Raw genomic sequence first — 14,247 nt, forward strand, 5'->3', positions numbered from 1 at the left:
TGGGGGGTGGACAGGAATGTGGGACAAATGGCCACTACCACACTCTTAAATATAAGGGTTCAAAAGTGAGCAGTTCTTAAAAGAACCAGTTTTTCTTATTGTGAAGAAAATAACCATTTTCCACTATAAAACCCCTTTTGTGGTTCCATGGTTGTTTTTAGGAGTGTGGAAGGGGGAAGAAATTTTATGGCATTACCGTTTACAATCTGCACTGATCATTAGCAGCACGGGAGATTTCTCTATAGGGTGTGTGTACATATTGCTGGATCAATTCTCGTTAACATGTACAGTATCAAACCTGTCAGTTAAGGGAATGGAGTGAGTGTGTTCTCTTGCTGGAAATGTTATATGAGTCACTGTGCATTGTCCATCTTTCATGAAGAAGTAAAAAAAAATACCTTTCTGTCAATGAGATTAATCTGAAATGTCAATGCAGGGCTCCAGATGTACAAAAAATAATAATATTTAAAGACCGTCAGTTCCTAAAATTATATGTTTAGGAGCCAAAAAAAAAATTTTTTAGATGGAAAAGTTGCATAATCATCGATTAGAGCTGCAGTTCTTTGATTGCAAAGCTTCTTGCTTTAGCAACAGTCACTGATGCTGAAGGCGTTTTGAGTGTGCAATAACTGTAATAATGTTATATATACTTTTATAAACTACTGTTTTCTAGTTGTAGCTATTTAATACACTACTTCCAATTTGATGCTGTCACTCCAGTGATCCTGGTAGTATTTGCACCATAGGGTTAAAGGCATAGACAGTATATAAACTGGACAGAGCGACCCCATAGGTTTCAACGGAGAAAAGTGAAGTCAATTAGAAGCATCACTTCCTGATCGCCAGGCGAACTGCGCAGGCTCAAACTGAGCTTGGTGACGTGAGCAACGTGTCTGACAGCTGTCAGTCTTCTAGTAGCTGTGCCGAGAGAAATCTGAACAATTCCCTTCCGAATCTCGCAGAGACGGAGAGCGTGAGCATTAGCTGTCCATGAGCTAGCAGTAGGAGCAACTTTATCACTCTCTATGGGCTTCTCCCTTGACTTTATCGGACTTTATGCCTCCACGTCCCTCTGATTGCATGCGAGCTTCTCCGCCGGTCTATACTGTAATTTCTCGACTGTGCGACAGAGAGTCGAGTGGTTATGACGTAAACGTTAGCCTATTTTTACAAAAACTGCTTCTGTGGCCATAACGTAAGATACAAGGTAATGGAGCCTTTTATACATTGTCGTGTTTCTTTAGAAATAAATAATGGACAAATGAAGTCTTTAAACGCCTCAGATGTAAAGTTATTCGCTGTCAAAGTGACGCCAAAATGAATGGGAGTCAATGGAATGCTAACAGCAGGTGATGGCTTGCTAGCCAATGGCGGCCCCCGGGGAAGCTTCGGTTTCCGGCGGATGGATTACCCCCTTGTTTAAAGGTAGGGTAGGCAATTGTGGGCAGGCTACAATAGCAAGCTAACTTTAAAGCATTAGATCCCACCCTCCCTTCAGAGCGTCTCCAGCAGCGCCAGCAAAGCGTCATGAGAAACGACGTGAAATGACCTCATGTCTCAAAGCACATAACATTACAATAATAATGAAAGCGAACAACTTACAGAGCCCTAGTTGTACCACCTGACTGCTGCAGAATCGGCGTTGATAGTTTAATACTCGATAATACTACTAGATAAATACTACTGGCTCATGGGTTGCCATCTCATAATTACGTTCATGATGACATGGCGTGAGCGCTGCATAAGCTTGTTGTTTTGGTTCAGGAGGGACTGTAAAAGCGGTTGCTGCCGGTGACTGTGTCTACAGCCCTGTATAGCCTCATTGAACGCGTAGATGTCGTGTGATGTCTGCGTAAACAGCTGAGCGGAGGTATGGAAATACATATGTTGACAGGCAGGTAGGACATCGTATCAATGCATTCGGATCTAACATTTTTTGGTCCTGTGACTTCCACAGAAGATAAAGGGCCCTATCTTGCACCCAGCGCAATTGACTTTGAACACCGACGCATGTATCATTCCTATTCTGCACCCGCGCACAGCGGACTTTTCCCTCCACAGACACACGTCGGTAAATTAGGGAATGAACTTGCGCTCGCGGAGGCGGTTCAGCGCAAAGAGGAGGCGTGTTCCGGCGCAAAACTCCCCTGGTGCTATTTTCCAGTTTTAGAAAGCAATTGACCAGGAAAAAAACAGTTTTTTTTGTCACACTAAAGACAGTGGCGCGTTGCGCGTTAGTGATATGGTATTTTAAGGGCGCGTGCTTGGCCATAATGTAGTGTGTTAACGCGCATCCACTTTGATTCTCTAATATAAACAGACGCAGCAGTTTTCATTTTTGCAAATCATACATTATTACAAGGAAAAATATTAACACACGAGGGAAATCATTGTTGTGTCCGTGAAATGTGCTACACATTTACTCAAATTATACGCCTGTTTAACCGAAGCTAATTTGGGTGGTTTCTCCCATCATCCCCAATGTCACTTCTCTGTGTTTTACGTTCCTGGCGAGAACGTTGGCCTCCTGGGCTGTGAACCGCTCCTGGCGTGCGCTGGCAAATCCGCCGTTATAATAGCAATCCGCCATGGAACAAGCGCGCCGGCTCTTAAAGGGAATGTGAGAGGACGCTCTGATTGGTTTATTTCATGTTACGCCCAAACCACACCTATGAATAATGAAGCTACTTCAGACAAACCCCTTTTAGATTTGCGCCAGGCGCAAGAGTCGTTTATCCCGCCGGGAAAATAGCAACAGCGCCGGGATCCGCCCACAAAGTTACTTGCGCTTTGCGCTTTGACTCTTGCGTTTCAGATCGTTAAAATAGGGCCCATAGACTCCTTTTGCGCCGACGTCACAATTACGCTACGGTTGCAAAGCGAAGGGAAAACTGGAGGCGGCCAATACAAACCAGCACAGATTCGACTACATAATAAGGAGCTTAAATTACTATCATTATTTTTAAATGTCATCTTGTTGTGTTGTTGGGTTCTAGAATCGACGGAGTACAGGCTCCAATTTTACATTTTATCGCATAATGTTTTTTAAATTATTGTGATTATTTGTGAATCATCTATGATTGTTGTTTTGATTGATTGTGACTAGACTTTTTGAAGAACCTGGTAAGAAAGGGTGATCAAATACATAGTTGTATATGCTGTATCTGGAATTTAATTTCTAGAAAATATTCACATAATTAAAAATGCACCGTAATGTCACTCTTTACATTGTCGTCTTCTGGCCTTGGCGCTGGATAGGCAGAACTTCGGATCGTACCACAAGTCTTGTAGCCTACGTGGCCATTCAGCACATAGTTATAGGCATCTGAAGATGTATATGCCCTCAGTTTCTCTTTACGCTCAGTTTCTCTATCGGCTAGGTGTAGAAGTCAGCTTATCAACCGGAGGCAGCGTTAACGTTAATCCTGTCAGATCGTCCATCATTGACTGAGTGTACGCGTCAGCCAATCTGGTTCCGTCCATTAAAATTTACTTTTGCAAATAACAATCGCGGTCCTGGACAGTGAGTGAGCTTGCACATTAAGATAAAATCGGATTTTCTCCAGTCATTGTTCAAAAACAAGCTAACAAAACTGGCAAACTAACGTTAGTGAAGAGGCCAGAGGGACCAACTAAGCTCCGCCCACAAAAAAGTCACCATATTTACTAACTGAAAAAGGGTCTATATGTCCATGTTTTAATATTTAGACCACTTCTATTATTGATTGCTATCAGGATGTAAAGAGAGCTTCAACCAGTAGCCTATAACAAAAAGGGTTTATAAAACAAATTGCCTACCCTGCCTTTAATTCAGGATAATTGGGATTTTCTCCCCAGTCATTTCAATGGCAAAATGGGTCCTAATATACCTGAATTTACATCTAAATATCACTCTGTTTTTGCCTGTTTAAAGGCATATTTTTTTTAATTTTTATAATATATAATTAATTATTAAATAAAAATTTAATATTTCCAAGTCTTGGTTCATTTTGGATCGACGTAACTGAATAATGATTCACGTTTCAGTGAAGGAGTCAGTTGTTGTGTCAGTAACTGAGTCTGATTCAAACTCACAAGTGAGTTTGAGGGTTGTTTGTCTTTTTGACTCAATAAAAATAGTTCTTTGAGGTGCGGTCACAGTAGTGAAGTTTGGCCCATGCATTTTCTATTGTCAATAGTGTTGTGGTGTGAAGCACAGTGCAGAAACTCAACATGCTTTGTATTCTGGACACAAGTTCAGTGTTATTATGACTCTAGTCCATGATATCACACTGAAAATATACTTAGGACTAAATTTAAGATTTTTGTATTTGAAATGCATATAAAATGTAAATTTTTTTGGATTACACAGTTTTAACATTAATTATGATGAATGCATGTCAGTCATACATAAATGAAACAAAAAACACAGCATATTTTATTATTAACTATTTTCATCTATTGTACTATTACATTATCTAAATAAGAATTAGCATAGATCTATTAATTGTGATTATTATTATTTTTTTATTCAGCTGAAAAGTATAAACATGGATACAATATGGATACAGACTAGCAGTGGAACAAACAATATTAATTTAGTTAAAATGCATGAGATTGAAACTAATTGTATTTATTGACACTACTTATATAAGCCTGGTTATTGTGTATTTAAAACACATTCGGTTTATTTAGCATTACACCTGTTTAATTTATTCACTGACACATATGCTTTACAGTAAGTTCATTAGTTAATGTTAAAATGTTGTAATCCAAATGGATGGAAAGTGCTTTGAGTGCTAATAATTAGTGTTTGGTCTGCCTGGCAACATTCACTATTTCCCAATTGTCTGTTTAGAATGTGCAATGATGAAATCACACAGAATGATTTTTTTGTCCGAGTTCTAAATAATGGAATGTCTCATACTTTGTGTGGTGGGTGTGTAACGGTGAAGATGTGGATTTCTTTACTGTAAATCAGCTGGTCCGTGACCTTTTATCCTCTGTGGACTGACTCACATGCACCTGCTGTTGCAGAGACACAGATAGCAGTCTTTCATCACAAAGCTAAGATGGGCTGATGATGAACAGCAAGACAGGCGCTTCACATTCCAGTAACCCCATGGACATGAAGGTGTCTGATAAGGATCTATATGCTTTTCCTTCGTCTTTTGGAATTTAGGGTACGTTTACAGGACAGTGATGTACTAAAACCGAAAAAAAAAAACATTCCTTTGTGTTTTTCACATACAGACGACAACATGGTCAAAATTATCCTGTTCACGTGGATACGCCAAAACGACTAAAACCCCTGTATTATTCATGCCAGGCCAGCAGTTGGCAATGTCACATTGTAAAGAAACACCACACACCTTTATAATGAATACGTAATATGTATATGCATGACGTCACCGTTTTCACAAATTTGTGTTTACATGGAGCGAAAACTACACTGTAAAAAAATATTTTCATGATTTGTTATCACAACTTTTTATCTTTTGTCAAATCAACTTCGATAACTAATGTGTGAAGATAACATACTATTTTGAGTTTCTGTTTATTAAGCCATTCTTCTTCATTGTATTAAAGGAACACTCCGACTTTTTGGGACTTTAGCCTATTCAACGTATCCCCCAGAGTTAGATAAGTCCATACATACCTTTTTCATCTCTGTGCGTGCTATAAGTCTGTTTGACGCACCCACCGCTAGCCTAGCTTAGCACAAAGACTGGATGTAAATGGTTGCAGCTAGCATACTAATCCAAATAAGTGACAAAATAACGCAAACATTTTCCTATTTACATGTTGTGATTTATATAGTCACAGAGTGTACAAAAAACAAAGTCACATGAAACACAGACATATTTTAACCGTATAAATACTGGGAACTATATTCCCTGAATATAGGGCGGAGTGATAACCGCAGCGCACCTGAGACGCGCTCTGAACGAACTCTCTGCTCCTCACCACGGCGCGTCTCAGGTGCTGCGGTTATCACTCCGCCCAAGTAGCAGTGCTTCGCCTTCAGAGAATATAGTTCCCAGTATTTATACGGTTAAAATATGTCTGTGTCTCATTTGACTTTGTTTTTTGTACACTCTGTGACTATACAAATCACAACATGTAAATAGGAAAATGTTTGCGTTATTTTGTCACTTATTTGGATTAGTATGCTAGCTGCAACCATTTACATCCAGTCTTTGTGCTAAGCTAGGCTAGCGGTGGGTGCGTCAAACAGACTTATAGCACGCACGGAGATGAAAAAGGTATGTATGGACTTATCTAACTCTGGGGGATAAGTTGAATAGGATAAAGTCCCAAAAAGTCGGAGTGTTCCTTTAACTCAAATTTTGAATTACAACGAACTCAAAATTTTAAGGCAACAAGGTAACTTGCTTTTTTAAGTTAAAGCAACATTTTTTTTACATTGTTGTTTAACTTTGAAACCCGTTATCAAAAATTTTCGTTTTCAGGCCCCCAAAACACTGTTGTCGTGTAAATAAACGGTCAAAATGCAAAAGAAAAAACCATCTACATTTTTAGAGAATGGTGTCGTGTCAATGACTCCTAGATCATTTTGTTTTCATCATGACTCAGAAGGACATGTGATAGAAAGAGATGTATTCATGAGAGAATAATAGCTTTAGTGATTTGTGTTTGTGTTTTTAGGACCCTCCTATCTGTTGCTGTGGTGACTGTACTGTGATTTTATCTATGAGGAGATGCAATCTCTTCAGGCCGATAGACCCTGGATAATCTCACTCACTCATCCCATAAACCATCTCCAGGTCAGCTCAAAGCACACTTTAAGAAGCATACTCGTCGTGTGCATGTTTAAAATCCCTCACTGGGAACCACTTGAGCTTTCATATACATTTAGTGAAAAATCCCTCCATAAACCTTTCTAAACCTTTCCTGTGCATTCACACCATTAGAATTGGATCAATGACAACATGTTCAGTCGTTTCATGGCTTACTTGATGAGGTGTATTTGTAAAGGAGCCAAAGACATTCAGATTTTGTGGTTGTAAATATAGTCTATCTATTTAAGGGTCTATCATTTTACCAATGGCGCATTAAATAATAGTCTCTTAATTAATAAATTAATAGTCTCTCCTCTTTTAAAAAACAGCTTAAATCTTGGATTAGGGACAATTACAATTGTAACCATACACCAAATACTTAAATCCATGAACATAAATATATATATATATATATATATTTTTTTTAAATACTGTATTTACTTTATACTGTAATTAAGTTGAGGGTTAGGTGAGGTGAGAAATGTGTTGTCTGTTTGAGGGTTTGCTATGCTCGTATTGTTTTAAAATTCCTGCTGTATTTATACATCGCTACTGTATTTATTACATTTATAGTGTATTTTTATTGACTTTTGTATTTTAGGGTGCCTGTTAAGACCTGGCTAGGGACAACAGATGGAAACTAGCACTTGTAGCGAACTCTGGCTTGTTTACAGCAAGTAACTTGTTTGTTGATCAATGAGCATTGTCCCTATCAAATATATATATTTCTGTATTCTGGTGTCCAGATAGTATGCCTCTCTACTTCAGTGTAAGTCTATTGGATTCCCCTCTTCTATTGTCCATGTGTCTGATCAGGAAAGCAACAACACACCTGTCCTCAAGCCCAATGATTCACTAACTCTTGCGAGATGAGTTATGCACTGAAGTTTTAGGCGTAGGTCTGTTTAAAGGGATAGAGCTCCCAAAAATAAAAATTCTGTCATCAATTACTTTCGTTTATCTTTGAAGCACAAATGAAGATATTCTTTAATGAAACCTCCTTTAAAATTCTGTTTCATTAAAACTTTGATGCTTCAAAAAGTACATAAAGAGATTGTAAAAGTAACCCAAAAGTAATCTGATTAGGTGTCACTCGCGTTACTTTTAATGTGTTACCACAACACTGCACACGAGAACAAACCTTGTAGAAGCTATAGAAGAATTTATGTGCGTTGATCAATGTGTAAATGAAATATTTGGATGAACTATCCCTTTAATTTCTAAGAATCCTGAAAATAAGCAGTAGTAATAGTTTTCAGACACCATACTGATATTATTTATCAGATGTTTTGATTATTTTTCAACACACCATATTTTGGACCAGATACATTTAATCTCTGGATTATGAAATACTTTGCCTATTTTATGGAGCACTTCCTTAATTTTATTTTTTCTCTTTTCCCCTTCTTCTTTGCAGTGTTGAAAAGGGTATTTCCTTTTTTACAAGACATTGCAGAGCTTATATCGGTAAGTGTAACATGTGAGAGATGTTGTAATATTATTTGTGCCCATGAACTCTACAGAAGAAGCCAGAACGAGTGCAGAGATCCCGAAAGCTTTGTCTTTAGTTCAAATGTGGAAAGTGATGACAGAGTCCTTTTCAGTGTGTTGGAAAGGAATGGGAAACATTGTTGTAGAAGGTTACACACACACACACACACACACACACACACACATACGCACGCACACACACACACACACACACACACACACACACACACACACACACACACACACACACACACACACACACACACACACACACACACACACACACACACACACACACACACACACACACACACTCACAGCCGTGGAGGGAGGGCTTGAGTTATGATCCCTTTAATATTTGTTTAATGTTTCTAATCTTCACTCATGTTTCATACACAGAAATATGTCCAAGGATTTGTGCAAAACTGAATTGTTAACAACATGCATAGTTTTGTCAGATTTGTTTTTATCCCAATCCCCCTGTGACGATCCTTTAGATGCATTTGTCACATTATATTAAAGTCACATTATTAAAGCAGCTTCGTTTTAAGTTAAGCAATTTTCAAAGTTGAAAATTGCCTAACTTATTTTGATGAGTTAAAGTTATGTAAAAAAGGACGTTGTCATGACTTATTTATCATATAATTTTTTTTATATTTTTGGAAACAATATTCAGCTCAATTTAGTTCAATGTGGAGTCAAATCAGTTCAATAACTGTCAGTGTTGCAAAGTTCATCAATTATGAAACAAAATTCAGTTTCAGCACTGGGAAATAGTTCTCTTTCTTTCTTTCTTTCTTTCTTTCTTTCTTTCTTTCTTTCTTTCTTTCTTTCTTTCTTTCTTTCTTTCTTTCACTTTAAAACACTTTGTAGAACATTATTTTTTTTTTTGATTTAGCAGACAAAGCGACTTGCAAACGAGGAATACAACAGGCAAAATGTGCATTAAAGGATAATTCCGGTATTTAACACCTTGAGTCTATATTGTAGTTTGTTTTGGATGAACAAGAGTGGTGGACAACATTTTTTTGACAATGGTTCCTCTCTTGAGTTTTTAGTCTTTTTGCTCGCTTCCGTTTCTCATAAGGCTAGCGCGCAGAGCAACTGTGCTCCGGGAGAGTAAGCGAAATAAACAAACAAAACCTTCATTAATTGTTACTTGTAATATGAAGTTGAACTCGACTGTGACCGTGAGTGTCCTGCGAGACATAAACATCGGTTATCGCCATCAAGTGGTCGGGAGTGTGCTAACGCTTCAGATTCAAATATTGAGCGGAAGTTACACAGTTGTAAAGTGTCTGAAAAAATAGTTGCACTATAGCAAAATAAACGGTTTGGAATCATATATTGCGACGATATATTGTTTATAATCATCAACGAACACCACTAACCACTCGGTGAGTTTAACAGTTTTGTAAACAAACATTATTGGCTGTTTTAATGACATTTTCGGATATGCCCATTGACTCCAATGTTAAATGGGTCCATGGCCAATTCTATTATAGTCAAAAACTCGAGAGAGGAACCATTGTCAAAAAAATGTTGTCCACCACTCTTGTTCATCCAAAACAAACTACAATATAGACTCAAGGTGTTAAATACCGGAATTATCCTTTAAGTAATTTGTCATTTTCTTGGATGTGTTTACTGGAGTGGATGTGATCTCATCTGCTACACTGTATGTGAACAGGGAGTTGTTGACTGTTATTCAGTCAAATGACCTCTTTGAAACCTCTTACCTTTCAATGTCCTCGGCTATACACGATTACGCCACGAAGAGCTCCACCAAATATAATTAAGCTGTAAGATAGTAGAGAGAAGAGGCTGTGTTACATGGTGAATATTGTCACTGTCCCACCTCAGCTGGCACTCTCTGAAATCTAGCTTTATATTATTTTTAATAAGCAAATTCATCATTTTCTGCACTTTTGTATTCCCTGACAAATGTAAACTAAAGTTTGAGTGCTGTGTGTAGTGTGTGTTGGTGTCACAGCTGTTACTATAGTGTATTTTAGCATGGCTAACGCTGCGTCTCGGGCCGTAAACAGTGAGACTCGCTGGATGGATGGTCAGTCCATCACAGTGTTACTTTATTATGTAGGCTACAAAGAGCAGAGCACTGCTGAAGACATTTGTATACAAATGCCATGTGAAATCTGGTTGCTTTTTTGGCATGTCTTCAAGTCTCCAGTGAGGAATTCCCCATTATTTGGCTGTTATTAAACAGATGATGCATGGATTGAGGAATCGGCTCCGCTGGAGTCTGTCTCAGTCATACACCTCCAGAGTTCTCACACAGTGGATTTATACATGTTCAGAGCAACACTCCAGATGTCCATGGGTGAAGAGGTAAAGAAGAGGTGAACTCTTCATCACCGTAGGACACTCTTCATCACACTCTTCATCACTGTAGGACACTCTTCATCACACTCTTCATCACTGTAGGACACTCTTCATCACTGTTGGACACTCTTCATCACTGTAGGACACTCTTCATCACACTCTTCATCACTGTAGGACACTCTTCATCACTGTAGGACACTCTTCATCACTGTAGGACACTCTTCATCACACTCTTCATCACTGTAGGACACTCTTCATCACACTCTTCATCACTGTAGGACACTCTTCATCACTGTAGGACACTCTTCATCACCCTCTTCATCACTGTAGGACACTCTTCATCACTGTAGGACACTCTTCATCACTGTAGGACACTCTTCATCACTGTAGGACACTCTTCATCACACTCTTCATCACTGTAGGACACTCTTCATCACTGTAGGACACTCTTCATCACCCTCTTCATCACTGTAGGACACTCTTCATCACTGTTGGACACTCTTCATCCGTGTAGGACACTCTTCATCACACTCTTCATCACTGTAGGACACTCTTCATCACTGTAGGACACTCTTCATCACTGTAGGACACTCTTCATCACACTCTTCATCACTGTAGGACACTCTTCATCACACTCTTCATCACTGTAGGACACTCTTCATCACTGTTGGACACTCTTCATCCGTGTAGGACACTCTTCATCACACTCTTCATCACTGTTGGACACTCTTCATCACTGTAGGACACTCTTCATCACTGTAGGACACTCTTCATCACACTCTTCATCACTGTAGGACACTCTTCATCACACTCTTCATCACTGTAGGACACTCTTCATCACTGTAGGACACTCTTCATCACCCTCTTCATCACTGTAGGACACTCTTCATCACTGTTGGACACTCTTCATCCGTGTAGGACACTCTTCATCACACTCTTCATCACTGTTGGACACTCTTCATCCGTGTAGGACACTCTTCATCACACTCTTCATCACTGTAGGACACTCTTCATCACTGTAGGACACTCTTCATCACTGTAGGACACTCTTCATCACTGTAGGACACTCTTCATCACTGTAGGACACTCTTCATCACTGTAGGACACTCTTCATCACTGTTGGACACTCTTCATCCGTGTAGGACACTCTTCATCACACTCTTCATCACTGTTGGACACTCTTCATCCGTGTAGGACACTCTTCATCACACTCTTCATCACTGTAGGACACTCTTCATCACTGTAGGACACTCTTCATCACTGTAGGACACTCTTCATCACTGTTGGACACTCTTCATCACTGTTGGACACTCTTCATCACACTCTTCATCCGTGTAGGACACTCTTCATCACACTCTTCATCACTGTAGGACACTCTTCATCCGTGTAGGACACTCTTCATCACACTCTTCATCACTGTAGGACACTCTTCATCACACTCTTCATCACTGTTGGACACTCTTCATCACTGTAGGACACTATTCATCACACTCTTCATCACTGTTGGACACTCTTCATCACTGTTGGACACTCTTCATCACTGTAGGACACTCTTCATCACTGTTGTACACTCTTCATCACTGTAGGACACTCTTCATCACTGTAGGACACTCTTCATCACTGTTGGACACTCTTCATCACTGTTGGACACTCTTCATCACTGTTGGACACTCTTCATCACTGTTGGACACTCTTCATCACTGTAGGACACTCTTCATCACTGTTGTACACTCTTCATCACTGTAGGACACTCTTCATCACTGTAGGACACTCTTCATCACTGTAGGACACTCTTCATCACTGTTGGACACTCTTCATCACTGTTGGACACTCTTCATCACTGTTGGACACTCTTCATCACTGTAGGACACTCTTCATCACTGTTGGACACTCTTCATCACACTCTTCATCACTGTAGGACACTCTTCATCACTGTAGGACACTCTTCATCACTGTAGGACACTCTTCATCACTGTTGGACACTCTTCATCACTGTAGGACACTCTTCATCACTGTAGGACACTCTTCATCACTGTAGGACACTCTTCATCACACTCTTCATCACTGTAGGACACTCTTCATCACTGTAGGACACTCTTCATCACTGTTGGACACTCTTCATCACTGTAGGACACTCTTCATCACTGTAGGACACTCTTCATCACTGTAGGACACTCTTCATCACACTCTTCATCACACTCTTCATCACTGTTGGACACTCTTCATCACTGTAGGACACTCTTCATCCGTGTAGGACACTCTTCATCACACTCTTCATCACTGTAGGACACTCTTCATCACTGTAGGACACTCTTCATCACACTCTTCATCACTGTTGGACACTCTTCATCACTGTAGGACACTCTTCATCCGTGTAGGACACTCTTCATCACACTCTTCATCACTGTAGGACACTCTTCATCACTGTAGGACACTCTTCATCACACTCTTCATCACTGTTGGACACTCTTCATCACTGTAGGACACTCTTCATCACTGTAGGACACTCTTCATCACTGTAGGACACTCTTCATCACTGTAGGACACTCTTCATCACTGTAGGACACTCTTCATCACTGTTGGACACTCTTCATCACACTCTTCATCACTGTAGGACACTCTTCATCACTGTAGGACACTCTTCATCACTCTAGGACACTCTTCATCACTGTAGGACACTCTTCATCACTGTAGGACACTCTTCATCACTGTAGGACACTCTTCATCACTGTTGGACACTCTTTATCACTGTAGGACACTCTTCATCACTGTAGGACACTCTTCATCACTGTTGGACACTCTTCATCACTGTTGGACACTCTTCATCACTGTTGGACATCACTGTTGGACACTCTTCATCACTGTTGGACACTCTTCATCACTGTTGGACACTCTTCATCACTGTTGGACACTCTTCATCACTGTTGGACACTCTTCATCACTGTAGGACACTCTTCATCACTGTTGGACACTCTTCATCACTGTAGGACACTCTTCATCACTGTAGGACACTCTTCATCACTGTTGGACACTCTTCATCACTGTAGGACACTCTTCATCACTGTAGGACACTCTTCATCACTGTAGGACACTTTTCATCACTGTTGGACACTCTTCATCACTGTTGGACATCACTGTTGGACACTCTTCATCACTGTTGGACACTCTTCATCACTGTTGGACACTCTTCATCACTGTTGGACACTCTTCATCACTGTTGGACACTCTTCATCACTGTAGGACACTCTTCATCACTGTAGGACACTCTTCATCACTGTTGGACACTCTTCATCACTGTTGGACACTCTTCATCACTGTTGGACACTCTTCATCACTGTAGGACACTCTTCATCACTGTAGGACACTCTTCATCACTGTAGGACACTTTTCATTGGGACTGAGCCTATATCCTAGAACAAATTGAGACATATTGAGTAAATGTTCAAAAAACTTAACTTAAGTGTCTGCTTAAGTTAAAGGGATACTCCACTTTTTTTGGAAATAGGCTCATTTTACAACTCCCCTAGAGTTAAACAGTTGAGTTTTACCGTTTTCGAATCCATTCAGCCGATCTCCGGGTCTGGCGGTACCACTTTTAGCATAGCTTAGCATAGATCATTGATTCTGATGG

At 39.8% G+C, this 14,247-nt stretch overlaps 1 protein-coding gene across 5 annotated transcripts in view; it reads left to right on the plus strand.

Moving 5' to 3' along the window:
• Positions 1-14,247, plus strand: part of wt1b (WT1 transcription factor b) — a 38,279-nt gene that overhangs the window by 4,931 nt on the left and 19,101 nt on the right. For 2 of the 5 annotated variants that reach the window (XM_079620834.1, XM_079620835.1), the window contains exons 3-4: positions 6,649-6,767; positions 8,200-8,249. The gene's annotated coding sequence lies outside the window, so the exon portion shown is untranslated. Of the gene's footprint in view, positions 1-5,147; positions 5,163-6,648; positions 6,768-8,199; positions 8,250-14,247 lie in introns of those variants that run through there. The other 3 variants (XM_079620836.1, XM_079620837.1, XM_079620838.1) reach the window with 3 other exon arrangements.

The sequence above is a fragment of the Phoxinus phoxinus genome, assembly GCF_949152265.1.
Source record: "Phoxinus phoxinus genome assembly, chromosome: 8".
NCBI lineage: Eukaryota > Metazoa > Chordata > Actinopteri > Cypriniformes > Leuciscidae > Phoxinus > Phoxinus phoxinus.